The following is a 15,789-nucleotide window of genomic DNA, read 5'->3' on the forward strand; positions in this document are numbered from 1 at the left end:
CAATTTCAAATTCCCTAGCTACTACTACTACAAGTACAAAAGAAAGTTAAATATGCAACATGGCTTTCACAATGCAACAACAAAATATGGATACTGAACAATGGTATATAAAAACAGAGCAAAAAAAAAAGGGCCAAAGTATTATACCCAATCGGTAACAAATTGATGATGTGGTGCGTCCACAGAGCAGAACACCTGAAATTACCCTTGGTTTGATTATTTTAAAAAAAAATACTATTAATTAATGCTTAAAATAGTAAATTACCTGCATATATCCTGCAAGAGCGGTAGGTAGCAAAGAAATGATACAACCAGGCAAGGGAAAGTTGAAAAACATGTATCGTGTAAATCCGTTTCTGGTACAAAGAGATCAAGAGGGCATACATGCTCCTTTTCGCAACCTTTCGGCATATGATTTTTCGATCCACCCTTCTCCCGAACGTGTCCATGGCTAACAAAACTAGGAGATACATGAAGCATATGTATATTGCCATGAGACAATCATCATCGCAGAGGAAAAGTCGACCCACCTGAAATACCGTCAACAGAGAGTCGTAAATCCAACCAGGATGCGGTTCTCCGACTGCCCTTGCGATTAGCACCTCTATTTTATCTCATGGGCAAGTCATGTCGATTAAGGTTGATGCTGTATTTTTAAAAAAGAAAATATGTTAAAAATAAAGTTAAGTCTAAGTTTAAATTATATATATGCACCGACAATATAATTAATAAATTAGGTACCTTGTGGAATACCAAGCGTAGTCTGGTTTATCTTTAGTTAAACTGTAGAGCTCCAATGGTTCCCTATTCTTAAGTGCCAATTCATTGATAGTTGCTACTTTTTCTTGATATATTTCCCATTTAAGATTCTTTGTTTTTTCTGATGCTACAAAGTTTTGTTGAATTGTGCTGGGAGACTACCTGTTTACTTTCATTCATTCCAGTTATACACAATAATCACGACAATAACATATCCAATATAGTAACAGTTTAATAAATAGTATTTTGTTTTTCTAAAGTTGAAAGAAAAACAAAAAGGTGGATTTGTTTACCGTTTGAGTGTTGTAAATGACAGTCTTACAATCAGCTAGAATGCTAACTGATTTTTCAGGCAAGTAATAAGCAGCTCCTCTAAATGTAATGTTGGAAGGTTGAGTGGTGTGATTGTTGGTCAAAAAGGCAGCACACATATGCTCAGCAGTGTTCTCATACACAGTGATCTGTATGTATCAAATTACATCATCATAATCCAAGTCACATAATAAATTTATACTCAATTACGTACGTACGTACCTCAAGGTCCTGGTTTATCTTTTGTACTGTGGGAGTACCCCAAAGAAGAGCCCTTCTTGATAATCTCAAAGCTCTGTGCAAGTCTCTCAAGTGACTCCATTTGGGGTCCCTCATTAAACCTAATCCATCAACATTTAGTTTGTTAAATCAAAGTACTTGGATAGTATTAATTAGTTCATTGAGAATTTACCAAATTCATCAAGAGGAGCCTCATCATAATAACGAGTAGTCACGAACGAAGAACTTGATCTTCCAAAGTTTGTTCCACCATGGTACTGAAATTATAATAAAAAGTTAAAAACACACATGTTAATTAGTAATTAGTTAAAAATTAAATATGTTGATTTACCACGTAATAGTTTGTAAGAGTCCCATTTTTGGCAAAGAAACGAGCCACAGAAATAGTAAGATCTTCTGCTGATCTTTGTGATGGAGGGTCTCCAAATGTTCTATACCTGTATTTCATTTTTGTTAATGGAAAAATTATAATTTCTTCATTTCAAATTAAATTTTCAGTCATTATTTATTGTCTTAAAAATTGAATGTGTTTTTGTGAGAATGATTTTGACATTTTTGATCAATCTTTCAATTGTGATCGAATTTATTCAATTGCAATCGTGATTGTGTTGAGGAACATGGATCTTATTTTTTGAATTTTTTTTGCTTTCTAAAATTATGAATAAATAAAATGAAACAAAAAAATGAATTAAAAAAGTAAAAATTAAATAATGTTCTACGTGTCACTGATATGGCAATGATGTGGCGCTGACATATCAATGACGTGGCGCATGTGAAATGCACTTGCCATTGTGAGACTGGTATTATAATTTTAGGGTGATATTAAATTCACTTGAAAAGAGATTAGGGAGGTAAATAATTACCCGTAAAGTTTAAGTACTAAAGTAAGTTTCGTGCCAAGTTCGGGGGTTTTTATATATTTTTCCCTTTACTTTATAAAGTGTTTTTTTTTTCAATAATATAAAATAATAATTTAATAGAATAAATTAAATAAACGTACTGCGGTAGAAGGGGCCTCTTTTTGCTTGCACATAATCCAGGGGACACCATTGTATAATCCAACAGCCATATTTGCTGCCCACTCAATATATTTCTTTCCATTCTCTTTATAAGCAGCGTGGACATTGTTGTACTCATTTTCTATCTGTTAAGTAAAAATAATAATTAAAAGATTCAACCTATAGAAATTAAAATTATATCGACAATATATTTTTTAACAAGTTATAGCACGTAATTTATTTTCAACTAGTTTAATCAAGTTGTTCTCACGTAATTACAAGTGATCAATCTCTTAATAAGCAATTGGTGATAGTCTGATAAACTTAATTGATAGTCTGATAAACTTAATTGATAGTCTGCTATAGGCTATAGCAAGTTAAAATACAGTTATACACATTGTTAAGATTATTAGACCCTCTTACTTTGGATTATTATCTGTAGTGATTTGATAGTGTATATATGTAAAAATGTTACTTGTACAATTAGTAGTACATATAAATTTAAACGTTAATCAAATTAGTAATAAACCTGAGCCAAGATAATGGGACCTCCTTGGGGTGCGAATAATTTCTCCTTTTTCATCAAATCAATGACCATTTCTGAATATTTTTTCATGTGGTACTTTAAAATGGAGAAGACAAAGAGAGAACAAATTAATTAAATAAGCCATTAAAAATATTTAATTGATTAAAAGTATGCAAATTGTGATTACATACCACAAATGGCTCGTTATAAGAACAGAATGTGATATTTTTAACCTCTTTTAACCAGTATGGAAACCCTCTGTTTCCATGAACAAAATATTAATTAATATGTCATAATTAAGGACCATAAAAATAAGAAATTAATTAATTAACACTGCATAAATTGTGTAAATACTGCTTCAATATAAGGTCCAATTCTGAGAGTTACATACAAACCCTGTTCAGCTATCTCCTTGATGAATTTGACAATGTCAAAATTTCCTTCAAAGTTTACTGTAAATCAACCAACATTAAATTCTAAATATTCGAATTTGTGAGTCAATGACATACGTAGAACACTTTTTTTAACACTAGAATATGTCACGGGATTCGATAATTTATATATGTATACTCACGTACGTATGATAATAAATTCTAAATTTGTCTCAGAATGTTAATTACCTGGCCTTGAACGGGCTCGTGAATGTTCCAGAACACATAAGTCTGGATGAGATTAATACCTCCTTCTTTAATTAGCCTTTCTAATAATTTCTGGCCACATCTGTGGGGAAAATTTGAGAAATATATAATTAAGTACTAAATTATTAAACATAGGTCAAAATAGCTAGAATTACAATTTAAAGTCACCTCGGGAGGACTACGGGTATAATGAATAGAACCAGAAAAGAAGAGTTCCCTATTTCCATTTACGATCAAGGAACGGCCATCGTAAGCTACGCCACGCGGCTTTTCGTCACCGTTTACCGATGTAACCAACAAGGAAATCAAGAGAGCTAACGTTAATATTTGAACATTTTTGTTTTTTTTTTTATTTTGTGTTTTTATGAGTGTATTTTGTATAAGTTATTAGTGCAACTGCAAGAGCTATGTCTGTAATTGGAGTTTTACTGTTTTAGCTAAGAAGCCTCCATCAGTGAATACAATATGAGGCTTGTAGAATTTTTCATATTTTACTTGATCTATTCTTTTGTGTTTTGTTACTTGCTTGTGGTTTCTCTAATTTCTCAAACAATCTTCTAAAATATTTAATATAAAAAATTGTGATTTAAAATGTCTTTAATTTTTTTTAAGTATACAAACTTCAATTAATTAACCAATAAATTGATGCTTACATAGTCACATTTACTGATTTACATAAAAGAATAAATTAAATATATAAGATATCAAATTCCGAATTCTTGATTCTTATTAAACAAAGAGAACAATTATATTTATCAATTTATTCTAAATCGGCAGACAAACTAACTGCTCTCAACCATGGCATAATTGAAGCTCATGTCCTCAATTATTTTTTCTCTCTCTCTCTATTAAATAAACAAAATCATCCAAATACAATAAAACATTTAATTGTTTTCATTACTCATTTGCGTTAAAAGAATATTAATCGTAAATAGCACACCATTTAATTTTTAATAAAAGTATTTTAAAATTTTGATGTATTTTAGTTTCTCTTCGACAATATTAAGGATTGTATAAAAATAATATAAAAACTATATATATAAAAAAAAACTATTTACTTTTTAATAAAAACATTTTAAAAACTCCTTTAAGATGTGTTTGGTATGAAGGAAATTGATTTTATAATAAAAAAAATGTCTATCCATTTATATACTCACTACGGGGCTAAAATGTAAATAATAATTAATATGCAAGTTTCTACATATTTATAAATAAGTCTCCATTCTAGAATACTCTACATAACTAGAATGTTCGAAGAACTTAGCAGGTAAATCTATGAATAACTAGAATATTCTAAGAACTTAGCATGTAAAACTATGAAATTCTAAAGTCTTCCAAGGAAATACTCACGTATCTATAGAATCTAAAGTCTTCCAAGGAAATACTCACATATCTATAGAATATTTCATTAAAAACTAGACTTCTTACTAAGCCTCCACATGGACAATTTTGTGTCATGTAACACTTATATGGCGCTTATATGACTTAATGGCAAGACGAATTGCCGTCACAATATGTCGTATTTTTTGTATAGCGCTTAATCATTTTTTAGTCTAATTTTTTTGTTAATAAAATATTCCATATTATCACATACATTATACAACCATAGCAAGTATCGATCTCTGTTCCAACTCTTATGTACTCTTTTTAATTCTTCTTCGAACAACCATAGATTGCTTATTTTTTTTCTGAGTAAATTTATTTGAAAGCAGTTATAATACACTAGTAATATTTGTCAATTCACATAATTTTTTCATGAATGTATAACTCATAGATGATTGACAAGGCCCAATATGTTGCTCATTATACAAACACCCTCTCCAATTTGAGACGCTACATTTTTAAATATTCATCACATGAGTGCAAATGAGATTAGTTCTAAAATTTTGAGTTTTGCTAAAATCTGATATTTTAATAGTATAGTATTATAAGTTGGTCTTGGAGACTTGTCCGTGCAGTGGTTCTCTTGAGACTAATAGCCCCATTTAGATAATCGTATAAAAAGTAATTTATAAGTTTAAATAGTCAAAAATAGGGAATATTCTTTGGGTTACTTTATAAAATTATAGAATATTTAAAATTATAAGTTTCAAAAATGTTATAATCACACAATTGTTGCCCAAGACCATTATTAAAGCTCAATTTTTAGTCCTCATTTAAAAAGTAATAGGGAGTAGTTTCACTTTAATGTGGAAATAAAATTTGATAAAATGTCCTACTTAAACAAAAAAAAAAACATATATCAGCTTGAATTTCAAGAATCATTCTTTGATTTTGAAATAATTAAGGTTGAATTCATGAATCCTTCCTCAATTTGATCCAGTCCGTCAAGCTTTGAAAATCCTCACAAGAATCGATGAGGCCCCATGAATGGTTCTACCTTGATTTTGAAACACCAACAATTTTGAACCCATCAACTGTTTCTTGATTTTTAATTAATTTATAAAGACTTGAATGATGAATTCCATGAATCCATCTCTAATTTAGAAATCAAGCGATAATCTTTTAATCCCAATGAATCATTTTTTGTATTCACTTGTTAATACTTTGAGTTTCAATAGTATTTGTTGGAGTTATTTCATATGTTATATGAGATTTTCATTTTTACATTTAAGAGATCTGGAAAAAAAATTATTCAATTTGTAAGTGACCAAAGAAATCTTTTCTTTCACAAAAAAAATAAAATATTTTTTTTGTTCAACTTGTTATGTATGAGCGTATGACATATATGGGCCGTAGATAGTTGGGAAGGCCCAATATGTTGGATAAAGATCCGATCAAGTATAATTAGGTCAAGTAATGTTCAATGGCCTTATAGATTCATGCCATGTTGACAAGCACAAACACACTATAAGTTTAGCGCTTCGCTAGTTAAAGATAGTATAGTATAAAGATCGTCTCCACAGGGATTGGTACAAAATAATAATTCAATTAAATCTTGCTAACTATTATTCAAGTGATCAAAAGAGTGATTATGAACCACTTTTCTAGACTAAATGATAATTAAAACAATTAGTAACTATGAGGTTTAATATGAATAATAAAATATAGGGTACAAGACGAAACAAGTGCATAATGATAGTTGGGATTTGACCACATTCATTTATCACATCTAAAGTTCTATCGATTCTCTCGAATTCGATAGCTTATTAGAGTATCCTTAAGCCTTAGATTTTTCTTCCGAATAAATCTCAAGTCAAAGAAGTTTTTCTTATAGTGATATAAGCTAAATCGACAAAATAATTCTTTTACTTGAATAACTTTTTGCCATATAAAGTCAAGTAACAAACTATCCATAATCAAATAAGGCAAGAGATATTTAATAAATGGCAAATTGTAAATCCATACCACATGAAATTAGGCGTGTATAACATATTTAAATAAGGAAATAAATAAATATGCTTTTCAGAGACTTATTTTTAACAATTTACTATAATAAGACAAACAAATTATTAAGGGCATACATCAACATAAAATCCACTACCCTAAATAGAGACGGTAAAACAAAAATTTAAACCAAGGTGGAAGGAAACCATCTTTGTGGCCAACAATGCATGTTGATGATTTGATTAGAAGTTATCGAATGTATCTGGATTGTAATTATACAGGAAAACACTTCAAGAACTGTTCTTGCCATTTACTAGGAAAACACTTCAAGAACTGTTCTTGCCATTTAATGGGGAAAAAAACGACATATTGACATGGAAAGAAACTAAATCCAAAATTGTAGCTGCAATTGCTCTAAGAACTCTCATAGACCAAAAACTTTCATTTTATATGACAGATTTTTCTTTTTAGTTCGTTTTGAAAAAGATGTTATCTTACTATAATTATTAGTATTTTAACTTTAAAAATCTTCTTTTACCTTTACTGACATTTATAACCAATCTAATATTTAAGAATTATTTTAGACTACAGTTTCAAAAATCTTTATTTTTTTCTTAAATATGGGGTAAAGTCAAAGGGTATCACATAAAATGAGACTGAAGAAGTAATAAACTTTATATGATATACAAACCACTTTATGAATGTTAATTTACGTTATTTAATCATAATACTGTATAATAGATCAATGATATCAAAGGTCAATTAATCGTTAAAAAAATAATTATATACTATAAAATTCATACTTACAATTAGGGGTGTTCGTGGTTCTGTTTAAACCAAAATCAAACCAATCTAATTTAAATTTTTAAAACCAAATCGAACCAATCTAGTCGATGTTTAAACTAAAACCAAACCAATCTAGTCGGTGTTTAAATTTCTAAAATCTAGTTGGTGTAACATTATACACATACTAATATTTTTATTTATAATTGATTAAATTAATAAGATGTTGTCACGTGGTATCAATACAATATCTTGAATGTTATTATAAAAATATTATTTATCATTATGAAGATTTGAGTACTTTATTCAAAATTTTAAAATATTTTTATTAAAAAGTAAATAGTTTTTTATATATATAGTTTTTGTATTATTTTTATACAATCTTTAATATTGTCGAAGAGAAACTAAAATACATCAAATGAGTAATGATAAGAATTAAATGGTGTGCTATTTACAATTAATATTCTTTTAACGCAAATGAGTAATGATAATAATTAAGTGGGTAAAACTTACCCGCAGGGTGTTTACACCAATCTAATATATGTATCATGTATGTCATGTGTTTAAATTATAGTTCATTTTATTTAATCTTAATTAATTAACATGTGTTTTACTTCATTAAATCACATAATAATGAAAATTAAATTAGTTTGGTGTAAATACCCGATGCGGATAAGTTTTTTCCTGATTAAAATTTTTGTTTATTTAATAGAGAGAGAAAAAAATTGAGGACATGAACTTAATTTATGCCATAGTTGAGAGCGGTTAGTTTGTCCGCCGATTTAGAATAAATTGATTAATAATTGTTCTCTTTGTTTTTAATAAGAATCAAGAATTCGGAGTTTGATATCTTATATATCTAATTTATTCTTTTATGTAAATGTAACTAAGCAAGCATCAATTTATTGGTTAATTGAAGTTTGTATACTTAAAAAAAAATTAAAGACATTTTAAATCACAATTTTTTATATTAAAATTTTTAGAAGATTGTTTGAGAAATTAAAGAAACCACAAGCAAGTAACAAAACACAAAAGAATAGATCATGTAAAATACGAAAAATTCTACAAGCCTCATATTGTATTCACTGATGGAGGCTTCTTAGCTAAAACAGTAAAACTCCAATTACATACATAGCTCTTGCATTTGCACTAATAACTAAAACAAAATACACTCATAAAAACACAAAAACAAAAAACAAAAATGTTTCAAATATTAACGTTAGCTCTCTTGATTTCCTTGTTGGTTACATCGGTGAACGGTGACGAAAAGCCGCGTGGCGTAGCTTACGATGGCCGTTCCTTGATCGTAAATGGAAATAGGGAACTCTTCTTTTCTGGTTCTATTCATTATACCCGTAGTCCTCCCGAGGTGACTTTAAATTGTAATTCTAGCTATTTTGACCTATGTTTAATAATTTAGTACTTAATTATATATGTCTCAATTTTTCCCCACACACAGATGTGGCCAGAAATTATTAGAAAGGCTAAAGAAGGAGGTATTAATACTCATCCAGACTTATGTGTTCTGGAACATTCACGAGCCCGTTCAAGGCCAGGTAATTAACATTCTGAGACAAATTTTAGAATTTATTATCATACGTACGTGAGTATACATATATAAATTATCGAATCCCGTGACATATTCTAGTGTTAAAAATATTGGAATATTTAGAATTTAATGTTGGTTGATTTACAGTACAACTTTGAAGGAAATTTTGACATTGTCAAATTCATCAAGGAGATAGCTGAACAGGGTTTGTATGTAACTCTCAGAATTGGACCTTATATTGAAGCAGAATGGAGTTCTGGGTATTTACACAATTTATGCAGTGTTAATTAATTAATTTCTTATTTTTATGGTCCTTAATTATGACCTATTAATCAATATTTTGTTCATGGAAACAGAGGGTTTCCATACTGGTTAAGAGAGGTTAAAAATATCACATTCCGTTCTTATAACGAGCCATTTGTGGTATGTAATCACAATTTGCATACTTTTAATCAATTAAATATTTTTAATGGCTTATTTAATTAATTTGTTCTCTCTTTGTCTTCTCCATTTTAAAGTACCACATGAAAAAATATTCAGAAATGGTCATTGATTTGATGAAAAAGGAGAAATTATTCGCACCCCAAGGAGGTCCCATTATCTTGGCTCAGGTTTATTATTAATTTGATTAACGTTTAAATTTAGATGTACTAATTGTATAAGTAACATTTTTACATAGTATACACTATCAAATAACTACAGATAATAATCCAACATTATATTATTTTACTTAACAGATAGAAAATGAGTACAACAATGTCCAAGCTGCTTATAAAGAGAATGGAAAGAAATATATTGAGTGGGCAGCAAATATGGCTGTTGGATTATACGATGGTGTCCCTTGGATTATGTGCAAGCAAAAAGAGGCCCCTCCTACAGTAGTACGTTCATTTAATTTATTCTATGAAAATATTATTATTATTGGAAAAAAAAATACTTTAGAAAGTAAAAAACACAATATTAAAATATTTTCTCTCCATCAGATAAACACGTGCAATGGAAGGCATTGTGCGGATACTTTCACGGGCCCTAATGGGCCCAACAAGCCTACTCTGTGGACTGAAAATTGGACTGCCCAGTAAGTTCAATCTTCAGAGTTTAATTTCACTAACTAATGGTTAGTTACCATTCACTCCATATTAATGGATAATTATGATTCTGAATCCTTCGGTCATCTAGTTTTAAGAAAATAAATAGAAAGTTTATATACACAACATATACACTTGGACCATGGTATATGTTGATTCAAACTACTAAGAAAATGAAGTACAGGTATAGAACATTTGGAGACCCTCCATCACAAAGATCAGCAGAAGATCTTGCTTTTTCTGTGGCTCGTTTCTTTGCCAAAAATGGGACTCTTACAAACTATTACATGGTAAATCAACATATTTACTAATTAATTAAGATGTGTGTTTTGATCTTTTTTACAGTAACTTTTTATTAAAATTTCAGTACCATGGTGGAACAAACTTTGGAAGATCAAGTTCTTCTTTCGTGACTACTCGTTATTATGATGAGGCTCCTCTTGATGAATTTGGTAAATTATTCTATATGAACTAATTAATACTATTTGATTTAATAAATTAAATTAAATGTTGATGGATTGATTAGGTTTAATGAGGGACCCGAAATGGAGTCACTTGAGAGACTTGCACAGAGCTTTGAGATTATCAAGAAGGGCTCTTCTTTGGGGTACTCCCACAGTACAAAAGATAAACCAGGACCTTGAGGTACGTACGTTATTGAGTATAAATTTATAATGTGACTTGGATTATGATGATGTGTAATTTGATAAAATGTAGATCACTGTGTATGAGAACACTGCTGAGCATATGTGTGCTGCCTTTTTGACCAACAATCACACCACTCAACCTTCCAACATTACATTTAGAGGAGCTGCTTATTACTTGCCGGAAAAATCAGTTAGCATTCTAGCTGATTGTAAGACTGTCGTTTACAACACTCAAACGGTAAACAAATCCACCTTAATTTTTGTTTTTCTTTCAACTGTTATAAGTATTGTATAACTGGAATGAAAGTAAACAGGTAGTCTCCCAACACAATTCAAGAAACTTTGTACCATCAGAAAAAGCAAAGAATCTTAAATGGGAAATGTATCAAGAAAAAGTACCAACTATCAGTGAATTGGCACTTAAGAATAGGGAACCATTGGAGCTCTACAGTTTAACTAAAGATAAATCAGACTACGCATGGTATTCCACAAGGTACGTAATTTAATTATATTGTCAGTGCATATAATTTAAACTCAAACTTTACTTTACTTTTTATATATATATTCTTTTTTTAAAACACAGCATCAACCTTAATCGACATGACTTGCCCATGAGATCTGATATTCTCACTGTGTTGCAAGTTGCAAGTATGGGCCATGCATTGGCTGCGTTTGTCAATGGACAATATGTTGGTATGTTTTCTAATCATATCTCTTAATTAATTAGGGTGTGTTTGATGTTTTCCATCAACATGGGGATCAAATGCTTGCCTCATTTTTGTTTATAAATATCTGTAACTCTTTTAGGATTTGGGCATGGGAACAATATTGATAAAAGCTTCGTTTTCCGGCAACCGGTCGTCTTGAAACCAGGAGTTAATGACATCACCCTTTTGGGTGAGCTAGTTGGATACCCGGTATTTATTTTATCTTTTGTAATAATCCTTCATCGTTTTAAATTGGAGATGGAATGATGATGAGAGATGGATCACAATTAGAAGCTAATAATTACTAGTATTACAGAATAGTGGAGCTTATATGGAAAAGAGGTTTGCTGGACCCCGTGCTGTGACACTTCAAGGTTTAATGGCTGGAACTCTTGATATCACCCTAAATGTTTGGGGACATGAGGTATATATGCATATTTGACAATAGTTTGTATTCAAATGTTAATAAATTAAATCAACTACTCTAGTAAAATTCCAAATTATTGTTTCAGGTTGGTGTATCTGGAGAAAAAGAACAAGTATTCACTGAAGAGGGTGCAAAGAAAGTAAAATGGACTCCCGTAACTGGTACTCCTCCAGGACCTGTTACTTGGTATAAGGTAATTAAGTTGGAGAAAATTATTCCTTCTCAAATATAGTGTGTGTATGTACACACTATCCTCTCCAGACCCGATAAAGTTCATTGATTATACCTATATATTTTTCTCGACTATTTTGGGATGTTACAGACATATTTCGACGCCCCTGAAGGCACTGATCCAGTGGCCTTGAAAATGGACCAAATGCAAAAAGGTATGCTGTGGGTTAATGGTAAGAGTCTCGGTCGTTACTGGGTTTCTTTCCTCTCTCCCCTTGGACAGCCCACACAATCTGAGTAAGTATTACAATAAAAAAGCTCAATACCTAAAAAATTGAAAGGTAAAAAAATGATACTCCACTTTATAAATTGATTTGCAGGTATCATGTTCCAAGAGCATTTTTGAAGCCAAATAATAATCTCCTAGTTGTTTTCGAAGAAACAGGAGGTCATCCAGCAAAAATAGAAATTGTAACAGTGAATCGAGACACAATTTGCAGTATGATCACGGAATATCATCCTCCAAATGTTAAAAATTTTGAGAGTTCTGGCAGTAAATTCTGCCCGGTTGTTGAAGATCTTAAAGCAGGAGCTCATTTAACTTGCCCCGATGATAATGTGATCGAAAAAGTTGAATTTGCTAGTTATGGTGATCCAGATGGTGCATGTGGAAATTTTACCATGGGTACTTGCACTTCACAAAATAGTATTAAAGTTGCAGAAAAATATTGTTTGGGAAAACACACTTGTACTATCCCAATTGAGAGAGTAACATTTGATGAACCAAACAAGGATCCATGCCCTAACATCTTTAAGACTTTAGCTGTCCAAGTCAAGTGTGTTGTACCAAACAAGAATTAATTATTGATGGGCCAGATCATATATAGGTTAGGCCATTGAATCCAGTATTATTGTGATTTAGAATTATTAGACTTGTATAAGTGATAAAAAACGTTGTTTTTATACTGAAAGCCTATTTGATTCTAGTCATTAATTACTTGTTTTAGTTTTTTCTTTCTTTTTGTATGATATAATAATTATCCATATTAACATATCATGGCAGAAAGGTGCTATACTAAAAATTGACAGACAATCAAGTAAAGGATTTAGTGGTATGGAATATGGATGGTCACTAAACTTATGGTAATTGGTCAGCAAAAACTACTTTCTTGAGCAAAATATGCATAGCTAATTAAAAGTGGATATTTGCTACAAAAAACACAAAGTATAAGTATATTTGTTAATTTTACGAAGATATGATAAACTATTGATACTCCACGTAATTGTAGAGTTTGAATTCAAGATGAATAAACAAAAACATAATTAACCCTATATTATATGAAAAATAAGAGACTATAATTTTCTTTAGCGTCCACGTTTAGCTCTAATTAAAGTCTTAACATTATCCCATAAACATCAGAAACCAATCAAATGCTATATCCTACTCTTCTCCAAAAAAAGAAAAAAAAAATTAATACCAAAACTCCCAAAAGCAAAGTAACAACCGTTGCAGCTACGAATTTGTTTTCAACTTTCTCAAGTATCAATATCGATAAATTTATCCAAATACGGGCATCAAATAGAAACTGCAAAATGAGAAAAATCATCAGAAGACGGAAAAAAGTTAAGAAAAACTCAATATATATATATAAATATAGAAGAGAGATTAATGTAATACCCAGCCAAGAAGATATCATCCGATGTTGCGGTAAATCATTAGAACAAATCTCCTAAAAAAACATAGGGTTTATGTTATTCCAAGTATTAATTTGCAAAACTAAAAAGAATATCATAAAACGTACCGAAATATAGGTGGCAAATACAGCAGGCACAATGGGGATAACCCAGCCCAAATATAATGTGCTTCCTTTACAGAACAAAATTATAGCAGCATAGATGCACCCCTTGAAAACCAGCGAGAGAGCTATACTTGTGGTATTTAGTCTAGGAGCAAATAGATCCATAAATATAATGAGCATAAGATATATAGTAGATATATAAATTACGATAGATAGATTATTCTTGAAATAAAGAAAAAACCAAGCTTGTATTAGACTTAAAATCAAATCATAAAGAAGGCCTTTTGGAAAGATTCGTATTAATCTCCCTATTATATCCTCAACCCAAATCCCATGGTTCATCAAATTAATCAACAAATGTACACTCAAAGCACCAAAAATAGCACTTGAAATTCCACACGATAAACCCAAACAAGAAAAATTACCCACAAAAGGATATAATAAATAATAAGTTGTTTGGGAAGTAAACGTTATCGTTAATAAAGACAAGAGAGATAAAAATAATAATGCTCGTATTGGGGATTTCATTATGTAGTTTATGAAGTTGTATGAGATATAGGGAGAAATGAAGGCTTTTAATTTAAATAGGGAGAACTTGTTGGTTTTTAGTTTTAACATTGAACAAGGTCTCTTTTACAAGTAAAACATTAAATTAAAAATCTTATTGTTTTTACATTGGAGGAGGTCTCTTTTACAACTAAAACATCAAATTAAATTCTTACTGTTTTTAAATTGGGGCTAGAGTTATTTTTATTCAACTCTTGTGTTAATTTTCACAGGTGTCGTATTATAGTATTGAATATGTGAAAATTAAGTAATTACACGACTTAAGATATCATAATTTCTAAAAATTTCTACCATTTGAATTAATTACAAAAATCCTTTTTTTCCCTCTATCTCCATATACATCACTCCACTCCACTCCACCTCTATCAGATACATTACAACTTTATTTGTGTATAATGTATCTGGTACAAATGTTATTGTTGAGATATAACTCAATTATTTCAACCTAAATCATAATGAATCTGGTTTATAGTTATGTAACTGATACTAGGGGTGTACAAAACCGAACCAAAAACTGAACCAAACTGCAAATCGAGTCAACCCGAAAAAAAATCCGACTAGTGGTTTGGTTTGACTTGGTTTGGTTTTGGAAAAAAAAACCCGACTATATTTGGGTTGGTTTGGTTTTAACTAAAAAAAACCAACCCGACATTATATATATAATTTTAAAATTTTATTTTATACATAAAAATATTTACTTTGATATAATTTTTAAATATTTCTTATACTTTTTCATAGTTTTTATCTTTTAATATATTATTTCAAGTTTAAAACTTAGAATTATGAATGGGCCAATGAAGATTATAGTCCACAGATGTTGGTAATTATAATAAAGCTTAAATCAAAATCAAATTAATACTAATGCAAAAAGAAAATCAATTCAACACTAAGAATGACAATAATATTGAATATTTGTTCTTTAGTTTTACATTGGTTTAGACAATTAAAATACATAACCTAATTTAATTTCCTTTAATATTTAGTCATGTAACTAATACTTATTAAACTTAATTTTAGCATGATTTAGTACTTTTAAATTATGATCATTTTCATTGTGACTTTGCAATATTTATTTTATATGATGATTTCATTATTATTTTTTATTGAATATTTTAGTGTCATCAATACTCATCTCATATTTTGTGTTATTTTCTTAAGAAACACCTTAGATAATTGTATTTGGTTGAACCAAAGAATTTTTTAGAGCACAAGTTAATTATATGTTTGTATGCAAACTTTACCGAAAAAATC

At 29.9% G+C, this 15,789-nt stretch overlaps 2 pseudogenes; one reads left to right on the forward strand and one right to left on the reverse strand.

Moving 5' to 3' along the window:
* Positions 1-328: 328 nt before the first annotated feature.
* Positions 329-1,770, reverse strand: LOC102580013 (beta-galactosidase 11-like; annotated as a pseudogene).
* A 7,009-nt stretch (positions 1,771-8,779) lies between these two features.
* LOC102598325 (beta-galactosidase 13-like) lies at positions 8,780-13,082 on the forward strand (annotated as a pseudogene).
* Positions 13,083-15,789: the final 2,707 nt, after the last annotated feature.

Source organism: Solanum tuberosum, unplaced genomic scaffold (genome assembly GCF_000226075.1).
Source record: "Solanum tuberosum cultivar DM 1-3 516 R44 unplaced genomic scaffold, SolTub_3.0 scf00290, whole genome shotgun sequence".
Classification (NCBI taxonomy): Eukaryota; Viridiplantae; Streptophyta; class Magnoliopsida; order Solanales; family Solanaceae; genus Solanum; species Solanum tuberosum.